Source organism: Eptatretus burgeri, chromosome 3, assembly GCF_056783735.1.
Source record: "Eptatretus burgeri isolate ZD-2024b chromosome 3, Ebu_testis_v1, whole genome shotgun sequence".
Taxonomy (NCBI): Eukaryota; Metazoa; Chordata; class Myxini; order Myxiniformes; family Myxinidae; genus Eptatretus; species Eptatretus burgeri.
The window spans coordinates 26,403,523-26,423,522 of record NC_140963.1 but is presented as its reverse complement, the minus strand read 5'-3'; the positions used below and the strand labels follow the sequence as shown (position 1 = coordinate 26,423,522).

At 41.2% G+C, this 20,000-nt stretch overlaps 1 protein-coding gene across 3 annotated transcripts in view; it reads left to right on the top strand.

The window, feature by feature from the left end:
- Positions 1-20,000, top strand: part of JCAD (junctional cadherin 5 associated) — a 77,642-nt gene that overhangs the window by 2,664 nt on the left and 54,978 nt on the right. The window contains exon 1 of one of the 3 annotated variants that reach the window (XM_085872731.1): positions 19,099-19,228. The exons of the other annotated variants lie outside the window; for them this stretch is intronic. The gene's annotated coding sequence lies outside the window, so the exon portion shown is untranslated. Of the gene's footprint in view, positions 1-19,098; positions 19,229-20,000 lie in introns of those variants that run through there. 3 annotated transcript variants of the gene reach the window in all.

The following is a 20,000-nucleotide window of genomic DNA, read 5'->3' as shown; positions in this document are numbered from 1 at the left end:
CTGATCCCATGAAACTTTGATCAAACAAGCTGTGTCTCGCTCACTGAGAGCTGAAGGCAGGTTGTGGGTTGCGAGTTGTTTTTGTTTTGATTTGTCATCTTTATAAACTTGGGATGTAAATATCACCTAATACCATTATTTGTTAATTTTTCCCACAGTGGGAGTGGGGTAATTGCTTTAGTGTGTGGAAAGTTGAAGTTGGGTTGGAGGACAGGTTTGTTGAGGTGTGAGGTTTGACAAGGCGGAGAGGTGGATGGGGATGAGGTTGAGGAGGGGAGAGAGGGAGAGGGTGGGGTTGGAGAGGGTGGGGTGGGGGGATGTTTTTGTGTTAAAGAAGAAGACGAAGTGGGGTTTGGAGTTGAAGGGGAGAGGGTTGGCAGTGAAAGGGGGATTCGGGGAAGCCGTTGGAAGAGGAGGGGAATTTGGTTTCAAGGAAGGGGTGATTGGAAGGAAATGGTGCTCCAGATGGAGCAGGAGCGTGAGGTCGGACTCTGACCATGAATCTGATCTGAATTGGGGTGAGTTCGAGTTAATGATAAAATACTTATCAATGTTAATAACTTATTATTGAATTATTTGTTTGGGAGAAGAATGGCCAAAATGGCAAAGAACAACAATGACAACTACAATAATAACAACAATATGAAAATTCACCATTATTTGACCAACACAACACCCTTCAGCGACTCCAATCTTTGTTGCTAAAAGGTGGCGAGAAGGTCAATGTCTAACTGGTCTTCGGTGCACCAAAGAAAGGTCCACTACCGATGCCGTCCTTTTCCATCAGATGTGGTTGGGGCGAGGTAATTTGGGTAGGGTGTGTGTGTGTGTGTGTGTGTGTGTGTGTGTGTGTGTGTGTGTGTGTGTGTGTGTGTGTGTGTGTGTGTGTGTGTGTGAGATGCGTGCAATGCCAACACTATACGAGGTGTTTATAGGTCCATGTTTTGATAGATATATAAATCTCTGAGTGGTGAGTGCATTGTGCACACTCAAGATTGATAAAGGTTTGCCAATGTCATTTAACCTGATTTCCTTGGAGTACTTGTATACTGTACTTGTATACTGTACTTGTATACTGTATTTGTATACTGTACTCAAACTCTTTTGAAGCTGAGAACAGTTTGTTCGATATGTTTTATAATGAACGCATTGTGACGTATTGCTCAACTCCGACGTCTCCATCTCCAAATTGAATCCATTGAGATTTGGATCTCGGTCATTCGACGATGTCATATTTCGGGACATCAAGCCGTCTGTCTTCTGCTCAGTCCAACCTTCTCACCCCTTGCCACATTGCCTCAAGGAAGGGTGATGTGGAAGGAAGGTTGTGTACAAAAGGGGAGGTGGGGTGGGGAGAAAAGGCAGAGGGGGAGTAAAGGGAGGAGAGGAAAAAAAAAATAAGTGTGTGCAGGACAAGGACAGAACTCAAGTTTCAGCCCTTTTTGCATATGTAATATGTGCATGGCAACTAAAGTCCATTTCAAACTGGTGGAGCTGTTCATTTCCCAAGTGATTTGACATTCAGGTGTGCACAGTGAAAAAAGTAGTGTTGCTGTTTTCATTTGGATGATAGTGTTGAGCGAAGATGAGGTTGAAATGGAGTTACGGGGGGGGGGGGAGGGGGGGGGTATGGGATGAAGATGTGGAACACTTCCACTCGTTATTGTCTCGAGAATGTACAAGGAGTTAGTTGTTGAACCTTGTGTGATGATGTCATTCCGATTTTAGTGCCATCTGGTGCATTTGGAACTTCGCCTGGGAGGTGGAGTTGTAGGGGCTTGGGGTTGTGAGGGGAAGGGAAGGGAGGGGCAGGACGTGGGTTGTGTGTTTAGGAGAGAGAGAGAGAGATCTGGTGAGTTGGGGGGTTTGGTGTGGGGGATGAGAGGGGGGTAAAGCTCCTCGCCTTGCCCTGAAAGCTTTGACTGTAAGGATTGTGATGTGGGTGTTCGGAGAAAGCCCTGGAGGGAGCATGGCTGGACAAACTGAGAATCTGTTTTTTTTCACAAGCCCAATGAGCGAGCATCACAACAATCTGTAAAAGGTATACTTTTGTCTGCTGGAGTGGGGGCAAGCTTTAGTATAATTAAATTATTAAGAGTGGAGATCCTTCTGGAAGAATGGTTCAAAGATTGTACTCGGTGTCCCATAATATCCCAAAAAGTTGTGGACGAGTTATCACAAAACTTGGTGGACGAGTTGGGTCGGTGACACGAACAAGCCGATTCGATTTTGGTTCAGGTCCGGATTCAGATCCAACCTATCATTGGGATACAAAACATCAACTGTTCAGCCTGGCTCTACCGAGTGTGGTTCTCGTTTGTTATAAAGTTGTACGGGCACGTATCAGCAACAATAAGCTTCGTTCACTCATTGTTGCTCAAAAAAGAACCTCGAGGATTTGTACCTTCTCTCATCCTCGACACCACACTGCAGCTCTTATCGCTATACTTAACACTCTGACTGTTAATGATATTAACAAATAACACACACCACACACACACACACACACACACACACACACACACACACACACACACACACACACACACACACACGGATATTCATGTCGAAGTATGTCCACAATCTTCTTCCCTGAACTTTTTCTTCTTTCTTCACACACACCAGATCCTGAAATGATCTGTTCTTATCCAACACTCGCACATCGAACTCCTTGAATACAATGACATTTTTATGGTCCTCATCTTTGGAACACACTATTGACGGATTAGTGAACAGATCCAAATATTCCCACAAGAACTTACTCGTATCCCAATATGTAGGTCTATCTATAGCATAAAAACATTACCCTGATGATGTTCAAACAATTCTTGTATTTCACTATTGTGTCCATTCTTGGCTTTGCTTTTACTTTCAGTCATTTGTTCATTGTTCTTGTTTGGTAGTTGATAGTTCGTTGTTTCAGACATTTCATTTTCAGCTTTAGCTTTTTGGAAATGCCCTTATTACCCGATATCACACATATGCAAATTATTATTCATTTCTGCTTAACCTTGTGCAGAGTTTGGGAAAATAAACGGCTCATTCATTCATTCAATGACCTTTTAACATGATCCTTGAACGTAATCTGTACCTTGCACTTATTTTCTGTTATTCTGTTTCCATTGCTTTATAATGTTGGAACGATGACGAACGAGGCAGATAATTGAACAAAATAGAACAATGCCAGGATTACATGGACGACAGTAGATCTGAGAATGAATGATCTCAGTTAATGTGGATCTGTATGCCGAATCACACTCCACGAGTTTTTATGCCTCCACTGACGAAGTCGCCAACTGGCATTATGTCTTTGGGTTGTCTGTCCATCAATTCTAATTTTCTCTGTTTTCTCTGCAACTGCACGGAATTTTCACCATAGGTGCGACTCATCATGTGGAATGTTTTAATGATAATTATGATGTCATAGGTCACGTGGTGCGGCAGCTATGTTGGAAAAATGGAAAACGTTTGCACCTCTATTTCTAAAACCGCTCCATGAAAAAAAATTGAAACTTGGCACATGTGAAGTACTCCCCATAGGAAAGAAGTGATTAAAAATTTATTTTTCATGAAGTCTGTCAAAGGTGGCTTCGTTATGACATCATAATTGCATACGTTGAACGCTTTATCAGATCAGTATGAAAAATTTTGAGGGTCATCTCAGGCTAAATTGTATGGGAGAAAAAAAAAAGTGGTGACCACATCTGTCACGTGGTTTGGCAGCCATATTGTTTTTAACATACAAACCTTCAAAAATCTAATTCTTCGAAATGGCGAAACAAATTGAGGCGAACCTTTCCAGGATCGATCACTTATGCATGAGGAACAAAAAGTTTTCCAACTATGATGTCATACATCACATGGTTTGGCAGTCATATCATATTTACCCTCGAATCTTGAAAGTCATCTTCTCCAGAATGACTTGACAGATCAAGGGGAACTTCATCCACATGTTCCCCAAGCTTTGTGGATACCAGCTTGTTTGCAAATGATTAACAGGTGACATGGTCTGGCAGCCATATTGGATTGAATGAAAATCTTTGAAAAATTATTTTCCTTGAAGTGCTTCATCAATCGACATGAAACGTCAGAAATGTGATTAAGTAGTCATGTGGAATATCTGTTTTAAATTACCTATCTGATCGGACACATGGTCTGGCAGCCAGAATTATTTAATATTGAATCTGGGTTCAGAGATTTAAATCAAACTTGGTGTTTAATGATGTCATAGGTGACTTCGTTATGATGTCATAATTGCAGATGCAAAACACTTTATCTGATCAGTATGAAACTTTTAGAGGGCCATCCAGGACTAAATTGAATGGGGAGGGAGGGGGATTGATGACGTCATCAGTCAGGTGGTTCGGCAGCCTTTTTTTTTAAACATAAAAACCTTCAAAAAATTTCTTCTCTGAAACTGCTGAACAGATTGAGGTGAAACTTAACAGGTATGATCGCAGATCCATGAGGAATAAAAAGTTCTTCAGTTATGACATCATAGGTCACAAGCTTTGGCAGCTATGATATTTTGAAGAATAAACCATTAAAAATCTTCTTCTCCAGAATGGCTTGACAAATCGATGGGAAAGTTCACCCACATGTTCTCCAAGCCTTGGCGATACCAGGGTGTTCACAAATAATTAATAGGTCACATGATCTGGCAGCCATATTTGTTTGTACAAAAATCTTTCCAAGGGAAAATTATTTCGCTTGAAGCGGTTCATCAATTGATATAAAATGTCAGAGTTATGATCCAGTAGTCATGGGGAATATATATTTGTAAATTTCAACCTGATCGGACACATGGTCTGGCAGCCAGAATTATTTCATATTTTGAATCTGGGTTCAGGGATTTAAATGCAAGTTGGTACAAGTATGTATCATGATGTAATAATGTGGGTGGAGGCATATCTTGCGGCGTTGTGACATCGAAGCATGCCCTTGTAGCATTATTTATTATTGAAATTCGCCAGAAATCAGGCTGAGAGCCACTAAATATGAATGACAACAGAGAAAAAAAAACAAGAAAAAGAGCAATCGGAGATTGCAGACCTCTCCAGGACTTGATTTGTGGAGTTTTGTGTGGTGTGTTTTGTCTGGCGTTTGTGTACTGGTTTGTTCTGCAATTAATAAGAGACATAATTAGAACTACCGCTTAACTGCTGGCAGCGATGACTGGGTACTAAAGGCCCGGTCACACCTTGACGTTTTAGCCAGCGATGGCAACGTATTAAAATGTATGTAAAACGCTGGCTTACGTTGAACTTTTGATGTTTTTTTTTTAAAGATTCGGATGTATTCATAGCGACTTGGTCTTATGTAGAACGCATTGGTAACAACACAGAACGTTTCGTTGTGTTATAGATAACTTATACCAACGAATGCTGAACCTGTTGTCGGCCGACACAACCGATGCCCAACGATAGTCTAACTTAGGCATAGCGCGTTGCACGCATCGCCGACGATGTCGTGACGTAGCCCATTAAAAGGCTGACGCACAACGATTCGAATCATAACTGCCGTAGAAATGGAAGTGTCAACATCGCGTTCACACCTTGGCGATCTTGCCAGCGTATGCCGACCTAAGAAAAATGTGTCTAAAACGTTGGGGCACGTCAAATACGGTATGAGTAAGTTTGGTATACGTGAGTAGAACGCTAAAGTACGCTATCATACGTCGTAGTAAGTAGAGTACGTCAAGAAATTTTAAACATGTTCAAAATTTTACGACGTACTCGGCGTATGACACACGTTCCGCATGCGATGGGGATAAGTTTTACACACGATATGTGGACGCTTACACACGTCCAAAAACGCTACTTATAAGCTACTCATAAGTCGAAACACGTCGCGGTAATGTCTTTTTTACGCGAAACTTATTTCTAACGTATGTTTGACGTGCTTTGAACCAATTCTTTACGTAGTCCCCAACACACATCGACGTATGTAGACGTATTCCAATGACGTCTTCCGGTCGACAAAAAAAAATAAATGAACGTGTTTCTAACTTACAACTGCCATATCAAGATGTGTTCCCAGCAGTTTTGGGAATTGGTATATAAAAATGCTGCTCATAAAAGGGGAACCCAACAGTGTTTTCGAGTCCTTTTTGAGTCGATGTCCATGTCAGCAGCAACAGTATCAGTATCAGTATCAGTATTAGTATTAGTATTAGTAGTTTGTTCATGTTGGCAGTAGTAGGTGAGTGTGAGGGGGAGGGTGTGGGTTATGATGGATCGTCCTTGCGTTTAACGATTTCACGATTTAAATGATAAACTCAACGATTTAAATGGCTGCATCTCCACTATTGAAAGTAGACGCTTGCGCTCAACAATTGGATTTTTTTTACACTCAACGACTTTTAAACGGTACCACTCAGCTATTTTCATTGTTTACAATGAACGATTTAAATTGCTGTCACTCGCCTTTGTTTTTTGACGCTTGTGGTTTGGAAATTTGAAGCGTTTCTTCTGAACGTGTTAAATCGCTCAAACTCGACTATTTTAAATAGACGCTGCCGATGGACAATTGGAATCATAGCCAAGCTAGACATCGAAGTGTGAACATCCTCGTCATGCCGAAGAAAAGTTTGAAGAATGCTGCAAATAAGTGTCCTGGCCGTGGCCGTGGACGCTGACGCAAGGACGATCCATTATACCGACGTCTTTCAGCCTATGAGTAACTTAAAAGTAACGTCTGTCGATGTGTGGCAACGATCGCGTAACGTGCCAACAACACGTTAATCATAGGTTAGAAATAAGTTTCGGGTACGATAAACATTACCTCGGCGTGTCTCAACTTATGATTAACTTACAAGTAGCATGGGTTGACGTCTGTCAACGATCGCAGACCGTGCATACAACTTGTGGCCAGCGTAGCGGAACGTGTGAGTCATACGCCGGCATACGTCGTAAAATTTCAAGCATGCTAAAATTTGAGGACAACCGCAAAGTACGATGAAAGCCAGCGTACAACGACGTATGGCAGTGTTTTTCAGCGTGCTCTCAATGTTATCAAAACTTACCCATAACGTATTCAACGTGTGCCAGCGTTTTAGAAAAAAAATTCAAAAATCGGCAGACGTTGGCTAAAACGTCAAGGTGTGACCGGGCCTTAAGATTGAACCCCGCTTTGATGCGACACCTGACTCTGACCCATGACGTTTTTTTTAGTATTATTAAATTGAATTTAGAATGGGAATAAAATAAATTAAATTCAAATCAAATGGAAGAACAAATAGGTCCAGTCCTGCAGTGGAGTAATCAGAAGGAACCTGAACAAGAAAAAAGCAAAGATGAAGTAATCAGGAGTAACCTGGATAGGATTCACATTTAAGCTACGACTCGACCCTCAAACCCATCCAGGAGCAGCCAATTTCGCCTTATTCAAAAAAAAAAATAATCAAATAACCCAGATAAAAAAAACAAAACAATTCTGACTGCCAGACCATGTGTCTGATCAAGTTGAAATTTAAAATATGTATTCCCCATCACGACTCGATCATAAGTGTGAAATTTCACGTCGATTGATTTCGCGGTTCCAGAGAAAACATTTAATATCTTTCTTCAATCCAATATGGCTGCCAAACCATGTGACTGATGAATTATTCCTAAACAAACTTGTCCACCCAAGGCTTGGGGAACATTTGTTTGAAGTTTCCCTTCGATTTGTCCTGCCATTCTGGAGAAAGTTTTTTTTAATAGGTTTTAGGGTAAATCCAACATGGCTGCCAAATCATGTGACCGATGACATTATGTGTGTGTGTGTGTGTGTGTGTGTGTGTGTGTGTGTGTGTGTGTGTGTGTGTGTGTGTGTGTGTGTGTGTGTGTGTGTGTGTGTGTGTGTGTTCTAACATTGTCTTAGGCTCAGAGAAGAACAATCAAAAAATTATGCACACACATGCAGACAGGGACACTACCCCCAGAGCACTCTGGGTACTGGTGATGCTATGTCTTGTGACATCACTTTGGCTCTACACTCAGTGGGTCAATGAAGGAGAAATCTCCCTCCCTGCTCCCTCATGGGATTCCACCTACCCATGGATCATCCATTATGGGCTTACCCATGCTTTATCCCCGAGTCACAGAAAAGAAAAACAAATTGGTGATCATTTCCCCCCAATTCCCCCATTCCCCCCAAATTATTTATACCGTCAAACGTGCAGGGCAATGTTATAGCAAACAATGAATCTCCCAGTGGGGCTTACAAATATGGTGGTGCACACCTGTCAATAGTGATAAATTTTGACTTGAAAGAAACACACACACACACACATACACACACACACGCACACGCACACGCACACACACACGCACAGCCTCGAGGCTGCTGGTTGCATCATTGGTTAGGGATATGGCCATGCCGCTGATGCAGTGCCTCTATTAGCAGTGCACTGGTGCTCATTTCACTAACCTCAGAAAGATGACAAGCTGAGTCATCCCCCATCTAGTGTTAATTCAGCAGCCTATGGAGCTCAAACTCAGACCTTAGGATCCCAAGCCAGCCACCCTCACCATTGAGCAAACACCAGGCTTACTTGTAAGCCAACACCTATTGAGACTGGAAAGTTAAGCAATGGTCCAGTGCAAAAGAACAAGTAAGGATGTCAGTAAAACCACAGAGATGGGTGAAGAAAGTACATCCTCCTCAGAGTAACGGGCACAAAGTCTGGGCAACTCAGTGTTTTTACGCGGAGTAACTCGAACCCATGAATGAATGAAAAGGAAAACTGATAATGAATAAACCAAACTAAATGCACAGATAGTCGGCTTTAGTTTAGCACCAAGTGGGCTTAAACACCGTCTTATCCTGAAAATAGTGTGTGGTTATTTATTTTTCAGTTGAAAAGGCATTGAAGGAATAAACATATCATGATGGAATACAGTACTATAACAGTACGTACCTTGACAAACCTAAATATGGATGCAAATGTAATATAACTGTAATAGCTGGAAAGGAATAAGCAGTTGTAAGAGCATCATTAAAGCCACACTGTATTCTAAAATCGTTATTTTGTAAAGTTTGTTACTGTCAACTATAAATGTATATCTTATCCATATGGGAACACAGAAGAATGGAGTGCAAGACATAGGACAGAACTTCAGGATTCACCATATTGAGTTGCATATATAATTGCCATGGAAGAGTCCTTGTGTGCTTGTTTGGTCTAGCTTGACCGAGACATCTTTTTATAAAAAAAAACGTGCTAGAGAGAATGCAACATAACTGTCCATATGGAGTAAGGGAGATAAATTCCAAGTTTATCAAATGTTTGGCCTTGTGATTTGTTAAGTCATGGAATAAGCCAGCCTAATTGGAAAAGATGGCACAGCATGCACTGTACATATAAGAAGTCAGAGACAGAAGTAGTATGCAGGGAATGGTGAGGCAGTTGCATGCAGCATGTTGGCCAACGTATATCTTAGCAATCTATATAAAAAGAAAAATCTCAGCAGAAAATAAATGCATGAATATATGTGTATTATCAAAATGAATGGCAGAGACTACGTGCGGAAAGTTAACATTACCTGTTGTGCAGTCATTGTTGCACAACGATATATTGCTACTTGTTATCCCATGCACGCAAAGCAAAAAGCAGTGTTAAACGACTGGTTCACTTTTGTCTGTCTGTCTGTCTGTCTGTCGTCGACAAACGTCAGTTTGTGATTGAGGAACAACCTAATTTCAATTGAATGTTATATTTTGAACACAAATCGGAACACGAACCTGCAATTTAGCAGTACTTTGGCTCTGAATTTGTCCTAATCATGCATGCACAGAGAGGAGTGAGATTAAAAAAAAATTCTGTCTGCCTGTCCAGCAGTCAAAATTGAAAATAATTCCAAACAGGAAACGTACTGTATTTAGCGACATCATAAAGAACACAAACAACAGGCACGGATAACTAATGTGACGTGTTAAATAAGATGGTGTAAAAGACGCTGCATCAATGGAGGTAAAACTTCCAATTTGTTTTCTTTTTTATGGCTTTTAAAATCTTTATTTTACAGCAGGCCTGCCCCAAACATGGGTTTCCGTATCACAGTTTCCTTCTATCGCTGTTGAATTATTGTGGTGAAATGTGCTGATCACGGCATGGGTCGCTCACTTTATCATAGTCTGGCATGAATGAATACACAACCCCACATCTTCATCTCACCTCATCGCCCCACACTACCCTCCATCGCAGTCTCAGTTGCTCTTTCGATGTCGTGCCGCACGGTCTGTTATCACGTGATATCGTGTGATTTAGTTTGATATCGTGTGATATCACATGATTTAGTTTTAGATCTTGTGATTTAGTTTGATATCATGTGATGTCGCATGATTTAGTTTGATATCATGTGATATCGCATTATTTAGTTTGATATTGTGTGATATCGCTTGATTTAGTTTGATATTGTGTGATTTGGTTTGATATCATACGATTTTGTTTGACATCGCGTGATTTAGTTTGATATAGTGTGATATCACGTGATTTAGTTTTCGCAATTCTTTTAACTGTGGGATGTTCCTGATGGTAAATAGTTATGAAGAAGAACATGTGGGGTGTTATGATGAAGAATAATATGTGGGGGTTTTAGTGAAATAAGGCAAATGAAACTTAAAAAAATTATAAAATGCTTTTAAAATAAGAATTAAATTCATTAGATTATGAGTCATGTTGGTTCAATTTGGAGGTAATGAGAAAGGAAGAAATAAAAAGTGAACCAAGAAAGTAAATAAGAGGCAGAATGAGTGTAATTTTTTTTCGAACGAAAATATTTGTTTGTTTTTGAAGCGAAGAGGGGGAAATAAGATAAAGATGAGGAGCGTGAAAGAGAACACTTGGGATAAACGGATGAGTCACATATCTTGAGAGGTTTTCGTGAATCTTCATCGAGAGGTGCTTGAAATTCAAGCGCGAGATGGACGCTGCCATGGCACCTTATCCGGAGGTCTATAAGGACATGCAGAACAAGGCAAAGCAGACAAAGATCACCTTCTTCACAAAGTCTGATGACCCTGACGACCCGAAGCCAAGGACATTGATGTCATTGCAATAACTTCCAACGTTGTTCTTCATCATCATCATCTTCATCATCATATACAATTTTAAGTGTTTTTCATTTTTACTAGTTTAGGCAAAAAAGTCGATAAAACTTAGAGTTCGTTCCCCTAACCCTATTTTTCCCACAAGGTCTTATGCCCAACGTGGGGTTTTTCAAGAATGTAACCCCCCCCCCCCATATACTTGAACACTGGAGAACACATATCATATTTTGGCACTTTCAAAATCCTTCTGTTTCGCAGTACATGGACAAAATATTTTTTTACGTTATCACGACCGATCAAATTTGCTGCTCGTAGACCCCACCCATGTTCTTGTTTCTCAAGACAACACAGGGTCAGGTGTTCTATGAACTCTCTAGTATGGTAATGAAAATGTTCAAATGTTAAAACTCACAGGATACGTAAAATTTGATTGAATGAATCACTTTTTTGGCAACCATTTTCCACACAAAGTCAGAAATGATTTCCACCAACCAGACATGCAGGGTCATTGCTATATCTTACAACCAATCAGCTTCCCATGTGGCTTTGCATCATGTGGTGCATCAATATGGTGGTATTTTGCTTGATAATTGACACAAGTTTAAATTGAAAAGGAAAGCAATTGTCCATTGCAAAAGAAAAGGTCACAAGGATCCCAACAAAGCTACAGAAATGAGCACTACCTCAGAAGAGTGGGGTGCACAAAACCGGGGAGATTCAGTGTTATTATTTAGATGAGCTGAGACCCACAAATGAAATGAACAAACTGTAAATTGGACACATCGTCAGCTTTAGTTTGGTACCAGGTGAGCTTTAACACATGTTTATCCGAAAAAAAATAAGTGAGAAACCTCTCCCATTAATATGATTCAGCGCTTTCTCTCTTCTAATCTGATTGATTATCATCAGTTTCCTTGTGCTTCCAAACACACATTTAACTTCAGTTGCAGAAAAACATTTTTAGTGATAATTTTCCATGCAAAGTCAGAAAAAAAGCATTTCCCCCGTCATACATGTCATAATTGCATAGCTAACAAATAATAAACTTCTCTTGTCAAGGTTGAATAGGCAAGCAATAGTCCAATAGAAAAAGAGACCGAGGCCAGCTGGAACCTGTGAATGAAAGGGTTCTCCAGCATTTTCAAATCACACATCACAGGCTGGAATCAAACTCAGATCCTTAATTACTCAAAATTAGTCATTTGCACTTTTTCCAACAAATTTCCACCTCAATTCTGTGCATCTCGAGGCCAAGTACATGCACGATTGTTATTGTTTCATCATCAAATCCTTTAGTATTTGCAATGTTACTTAAGTTGAGAGTAGACAAATGTGAACGGGGTAATAATCACAGTAAAAAACAGCACGTGACAACTGACGAGCAACTCACCATGGGTCAGAATCAGTTGTTCTTGTTGGACAATGGTACTGCTGTGTGTCTGGGCAGGGTTTTGTTCAGCCAAGTGGAATCGTGTTCAAATATGTTTTGGCCTTGGAGCCATTTGTTTGCCTCTTGAGGGATAAGGGACATACCTGGAACACGAGGCATTAATGGACAATGACACCAACAAATAATCAAGGCTAATGACAAGTCGCATAGCTGGAGTATCATTGCATTACGTTGCGCTTGGTTGGGGGATGGGAGGATAGATTGTCCCTTTGAAATGAGGACGTTCTCAAAGGCTTGACATTAATCAGAGCCTCGGTTTCAGTGTGGACCAACTCGGCTGTTTGGGTGCACTGTTTTATACAAGGGGTGCACTTATTCTTATGTGCTCCTGTCAGGGTGTGCATCACATTGGTGATTCCCAGCAAAAAGGTGGGTGTGTTTCCTGTGACGAGGCTGATGTCCAAAACGGGTACTCTGTACAGAGAGGCGACACAAGGCATCGTGTCTTAGAATTCCTGTGTTATGCAGAACTGTAACATCGAATTATGTGACTGCTTTGGCGTGCGGTTCACAATTGCCTTCATTGCATATTCATCGAGGTTGCCTGTACTGCTCCCTACACCGTCAAGTCAAACATACACCGTTTTGTTCTGTATTCCTTTCACACTCCCTTTTACTGCTCCCTGTACGATAAAGTCAATCTTCAAAAGCTTGTGAAGCAATGCCTCAACGTGCCCATACAGCAACTCCTGTCTTCGTTTCAGATTCGAGAGGTTTTCCAAATACGATTAGGTGAACTGTTACCTTTGTGTAATTGCTTCGTCATTGGTAAGTGTAAGCAATGTACGTAAAGTGTGCAAATTGTAAATAGAGTTATTTTTCTATCACCAACGTTGTGCCGTGAGTCCCGGTCATGAATCCTGAGCATGCGAGACTGTGTTCAACAAGGCAATAATTGCTTTGCAATACATGTCCCCTCGCGGTCTCAATGAATGTTCGTTTATTTGTGCGGTGGATAATGGCGCGTTCGGTGCCGAAAATAATAAAAAATAACCCCATGTACATACGTATGAAGCAAAAACATGCGTACAGCTTATGTGCATATATAATATATCATGGTTGTAATGCCTGGTGTTGGCTTAATGGTGAGGGTGGTGGGCTTGGGATTCTAGGATCCTGAGTTAAAATCCCCCTCATCTGTTGAATTAATACCAGGTGGGGTTGACTCTGCCTGTCATCCTTCCGAGCTCGGCAAAATGAGTGCCAGCTTGTTGGTATCCTGTGTCGGAGTGGCGACCCGTCCAGGATTGTGCCCAATAGCCAAGGAGACTGCATAGGCAGCACCAACGCTCTGCACAGTGTCTGGTCCCCATGGATGGACAGACGGACTGTTGAATTAATACCAGGTGGGGTTGACTCTGCCTGTCATCCTTCCGAGCTCGGCAAAATGAGTGCCAGCTTGTTGGTATCCTGTGTCGGAGTGGCGACCCGTCCAGGATTGTGCCCAATAGCCAAGGAGACTGCATAGGCAGCACCAACGCTCTGCACAGTGTCTGGTCCCCATGGATGGACAGACGGACGGAGAGCAAACCTCTCGTCCGCTCCAGTGAAACCTGAAGAGACCATTTCGGGTTAATTGAAAATTTGTTACCAAACATAACGAAGTGTTGTAACTTGAAGGTAATAATGTTGGCATGCCGAGCTGAGTTCGTTTCATGCGAAACAACTGTCAAATATCCTGTGTTGTGATCTCAAATTGTATTCGTCGTCGAGTCACCACCATTGATATCGAAAAAATAAATAAAAAACCGAGTGCAAGGAAGACAAAAGTTGTCAAACATTTTAGGACTGCAATGCAGACAAAGCCATTTTCAATATCGTAAACAACACGTCAGTGAGATTCCAGTTTTTTGCAACAATATGGAAATATTTCTAACAATGAAAAAAAAATAAAATAAATAAAAATAAAAATAAAATAAAATAACTGGTCAAAACGTGCCCATGAGATGGATCGCACATGTTCTTTATTTTGCAATCGTATGCTTCTTTAGGATGCATTTTAAAATGCCTCTCTATGCAACGGAAAACGATTGCCAATACATTTTAGTCATTTGAAGTCAGATGAGGAAGACAAAATTTCAAAAATTTTAAATAAAACCATCAGTGCTGTGCTGGGAGTAGCACAAAGTCGGTTCGGATCCGGCTCGGTAATTTTGGTCAAAAATTTCCGTGTCCCAGATCGGCTCAGAACTCAAATAAATTTGCAATTTTTCTTTCGTGTGGTGAACCCTCACCATTCGTGGGGGTTACATCCCTGAGATCACCGTGAATACTTATTTTTGGGGTTTTGGGGAAAACAGGGGAATAGGTTCCCGACCCACAAGAATAAATGATGCGAAAGTGCAGTAAGCGTGTGATTAACATATTTATGTGCTATTTCAAATAAATCAATGTCATTTTCCGTCCTTGTGTGGCGTGTGCAAACACCAATCACGCCAAAACTACTGGGTCAGTTGCCACCAAGCCTGGCACATGGACAAAGTTTGATTTTGTAGTGAACACAGGCTACTTGGTTTCATCTGTAGTCACGGGGTTTCAGGAGGGAAGGTCAACAAAAATTTCAACGTAAATGTGTATCATGTAGCACTACCTGGTGGTGGTGGCAGAGGGTATTACAAGTCAGCTGTGGAGATAACTTTCATTTTTGCATTGTACATGTCCCCAGAGAGTGGGAATCCCCAAAGCCAACCTCCTCGAACCTGGTTGGTGTTTCGCCAATGGAGCACATTATCACCAATCATGCCAAAACCATTGAGCCAATTGCCACCAAACTTGGCACATGGACCAAGTTTGACCTCATGGTGAACATTGGCTACTTGGTTTCATTTTAAAATTGAAGGATTTTTTTTTTGTTTTTAATTTTTTTTTATAACAATTACAAATAAATATAGTATCACCAGTATTACAAATACTGTAAATTTGTACAATATAAATGTTTGCATCATGATTAGTGTCAATCATGACAACACAGCAGATCTGCGAAGTCGATCTCTGTAACGACACGTGGAGAGGCGAGCGCAGTAAGCCAATCCACGCTCGTGTGAAATAAATGTACAGTTAGCTGAAAGCTTTTTACTGAACATATATTGCTACGGTCATGGGATTACAACTACCCTGTTGGAAGGAGCTTAACGAGACAGATTAGAGAATGTAACCTGAGTTGTGAGGCAATCATTTTTCAAAACCGTTTTATTTTATTTATTTATTTATTTATTTTGAAATTAATTTTCTGAAATCTGTAGAATTTGTTTTTCCACTTGGAAGTTGTGAGTTACGATGTGTAAATAAAGGTGGACTAAGTCTGACTTCATGCAATTTAATTCCAGGCAATGAGGCAACAAAAGGTGAAAATTTTGAAACGGGGTGTAGACTTTCTGTAGGAACTGTAATCACCTGTGAGAAACAGGAATATATTTACCTTGCATCCATCCTTGCTTTGTCTTCATTAAATACATTTATTATTCAATAAGGGGCCGTCTATTTATTATGTGGATGAAATATGAAGGAATTTTAAGAGCACTCTACCCCTCCTACCCCAATTCACATGTGTGTTCCATGCACGTCCCTTCTTTCCTTTTTGTCACCCTTCCTCCCATATTCTCGTACCCTCATTTCGCTCTCTCCTATTATCCTTCTATGTACTCCTGAATTTAGCACCGCTCTCACCACGTGTGAATTTAGTCCGAAAGAACGATGCAGAAGTTGTGCACTTACTCTTGAGCTGTCTTGTCTGCTTTAAATCTCGTGCTGACAATAAACTGTCAGATTAGTGCATTACAGGCCCCAGACGCTGCATCACAAAGTATGCAGTTCCTCGGATGGATGATGAGCTCTGTCCGCAAGCATTAAGTGGTGGGCATTAAGGATCTCACGATGCTTTTCACGAAGAGTAGATGAGTTATCGCCGGCATCCTGGCCAAATTAAATAAAAAATCCTGCCACCTTCAGTCGAACATCAGGCCTTAGCAGCTGTTTTGTGAAAGACTTGGACCCAAAAACTTTCCTCAGGCAAACCCACAAGAAGGTGGGAATAATTGGGACCATTGAAGTAACAATGCGAGTGTCGTGTGTGGATGTAAATAGACAGGCTGAAGCAGTCACCCTTGTGCAAGAAGGGCATTGCATGAATGGGTATGCAGTCCTTCAGAGAGAAGATTCAGTCAAGTGTCCCATGTACTGTACTAGCATTTCCTTATGAACTTCAAAGATACCAGAGTAGCTTTCAAAAATACTAGACTATTGTGCATCACCCTGGCCAGATTATAAATCTTGGCCTGCTTTGGCAGCATCCCATAATGAAGTAGGTTAAAGTTCTACCTGGAATATGGCAAATTCAAAGCTCCTGAAATGTTCACAACAGCTCGGTACCCGAATTCCCCCAGATGGTGTTGGAACACCAATAACACATTTGTGATCCCAATCTGCTGAATGAATGTATTGTCACATGCTGTGCCATTTTATTACAACTCACATTTCCACAGCTGCCTCCCAGCCTTGTGGAATAACCCATGCTGTTGGCCACATGACTGATTACTCCCACCATTTTCGGCAACCATGACAAGCCAGTTCTACTTCAAAGCACTATTCGCTTTCTTTAGGAGGCCTTTCACGATAATAATTGTTCTTTGAAGAAGTTTGTTGAACTGTGAAGATAAAAAAGTTAATTTTAGTATTTTTTTTTTGTATATGTGCTTTGAAGTCGAAGTCCTCATCCTCATCACCGTCGTCATTGTAGTCGTCATCGTCATCACCCTATGCAGCGTGTAGGTGCTGCCGAAGCAGTTACTAGAAAGTCAGGGCAGGAATTTGGAATTTCTTCAGAGTGCCAGCGATAGCTCACCGTACCGACTCTTCACGAAGGACACCGTGGGATCATTAACGTCCACCAACTAATGCCGGCAGATGGGACATCCCCTTAACGTCCATCTGAGGGACAGGACACACATTGATGAATCATCCTGCCTGTGAAACATCGGGGCGACAGTTTATAGCCTGGCCGAGATTCAAACCCAGGCAAGTGTGCCTACCTCCAGGCCATCCTGCCAGCCCAAACAAGGCCCTTGCCTACTCCATCACCAAGCCGCTGTCCATAGGAGGGCTGCTAATTAATTTACTTACAAACCATGGAGTTGAGGCTCATGGAAGAGCGAGTGCAGTGACCAGATCAGGACGCAACAGACAAAAACAGGACGCAAAACACGCATGCATGGGGTGGACAAAATGGATACAGAAGGGAACTCCAAGGAGGGAAAAATGGACAATTGGAAGGAGGAAGGATTTGGGTGGGGTTAATCAGGGTAGAAAAGATCATGGTTAATTTAGTAACACAAATAACAAAGGATATGAACAAGAAAATTTGGACAAATCATGCTGTGAGTGAAAATATCGATTCATTTTTCACTGATTACAAAATTATCAGTTGAACAAAAAAAATGAGCAAAAACAGACGCATATGAACAGGGGTGAAGGAAACAAAGCCGACGAGTAAAAGATCAGAAGAAAAAAAAAGTTCCATTTTAGAAATGATGACCTTGGAAGAATGTAGATCAACCACTGATGCAGCTAGGATGACGAGTTATAATGAGGAAGACAGGATGGGTGGCCACTCCATGCTTTCCAGAGCATGTGGTGATGGCTCATAATGCTGACAGCGTATCAGGGCACTTGCATTGTAAATGTTTCAGTGGCCACAAACCAATTCTGGACAAGTCGCCACTTCATCGCAGGGTACATGAATTCCCATTGACCAACCATGCAAATTTAACCCAAACCGGTCAGAGCAAAGCAGCAAGAATCATCATCATCATCATCATCATCATCATCATCATCCCCTTATGCAGAATGTCGGTGCTGCCGAAGCAGTTACGAAGTTACAATATTGGTCGGGTCGCCACCCCGACTCAGGAATTCAGGGCAGGAATTTGGAATTTCTTCAGGGTATCAGCGACAGCTCGTCAACTCTTCACGAAGGACACCGTGGGATCATTAACATCCACCAACTAATGCCGGCAGACGGGATGCCCAGCTTAACGTCCATCTGAGGGACAGCACACATATTGATGAATCATCCTGCCTGTGAAACACTGAGACGACACTTTATAGCTGGGCCGAAATTCAAACCCAAGCAAGTGTGCGTACCTGTCGACCATCCTGCCAGCCCGAACAAGGCCTTTACCTACTCCATCACCAAGCCACTTTCCAGAGGAGGGCTGCTAATTAACTAACAAACCACATGTAATCTCTTCACCATGACTCCACAAGGTAAATTAGACGCATCGGAAAAGTTTGAGCAGATGACGGAATTGTCAACACTTGAGGAAGGCTACAAAAGCTGCACGAAATGATGATGACTTGAAGCTGTTTAAACATCGCCAATGGTGTCCTTCTTGGGTCAATGATAAATGTCCTGGACAAGAAGAATGCCCACCATGCGTGCCTAAAGTCGCTGCTGTGAGAGGAAGAACTAACTGTTGGTGTTATGGTCATCACCGAATGATGGATGAAAATTGCTACGATAGATGTGTTAAAATGAAAAACTATGCCGTCTTAACATGCAAGTCAACTTGAATCCAGCAAAATTCATATTCTGCTCTCTCTCTCTCTCTCATCCATTTTGCCCAACTGAAGTGCGGTCTCATGGCGCAGTCGTTGCTTATTACGTGTAGCTTGTGTCTGCCGTGATGGAGTCAAATGCCGGTTGTTTTTGACGGATGAAGCCTCGTCTCCTCGTTTTAAAAAAACAAGGTCAAATTGTGAATATAATTATTTATTTGTTTCATTTCGCTATTCCAAATGTCCTGTTTAACCATATTCAGGCTGGACGTGGGGTCAAGATGAAACCCCTCCTGTAGAAATTTCCCGATTTCTCCGTAACCCCTGCAAATTTTCAAATTGTCTACTTGCTTAATTCATAATGAGATCATTTAAAAACTAGACACTTTACGGCCATTTCAATGATGTAGGCATCTTGTTCAGAAGATATTCTATTCACTCACCAAATTTTGTGTTAATCGGACGTTCCATCTCCGAGATCTTAGGCAAAGGGGGACAAAATGACCCTCCCCGAGATTAATATATATATATATATATATATATATATATATATATATATATATATATATATATATATATATATATATATATATATATATATATATATATATATATCCTGTGAAAAAAAGCCCAACCTGAACAGGGTTAAATAACGAGCTACATGTGTGGATGTGTTTAAAGATATTTGAAATCCATCATTCTTGTTCAATGATGGATGCCATTGATCAAATCATGAGGGGGTAAGGGCTTTTATTTATTTATTTTGCATTGATGTTGGGCTCATGCAGGAGGAGGATGGACAGACATAACATGCAGGACAAAGACAGCAGTGTATTTTAACTTGAATTACGACGACATTAATAGACAATGGACAAATGGACGGTATGTCATGGGATTTGAACCTGGGTTCCCAGCATCACGAACAACTAGTTTGAATGGGATTGCGGAGCAGACCAACACAAAT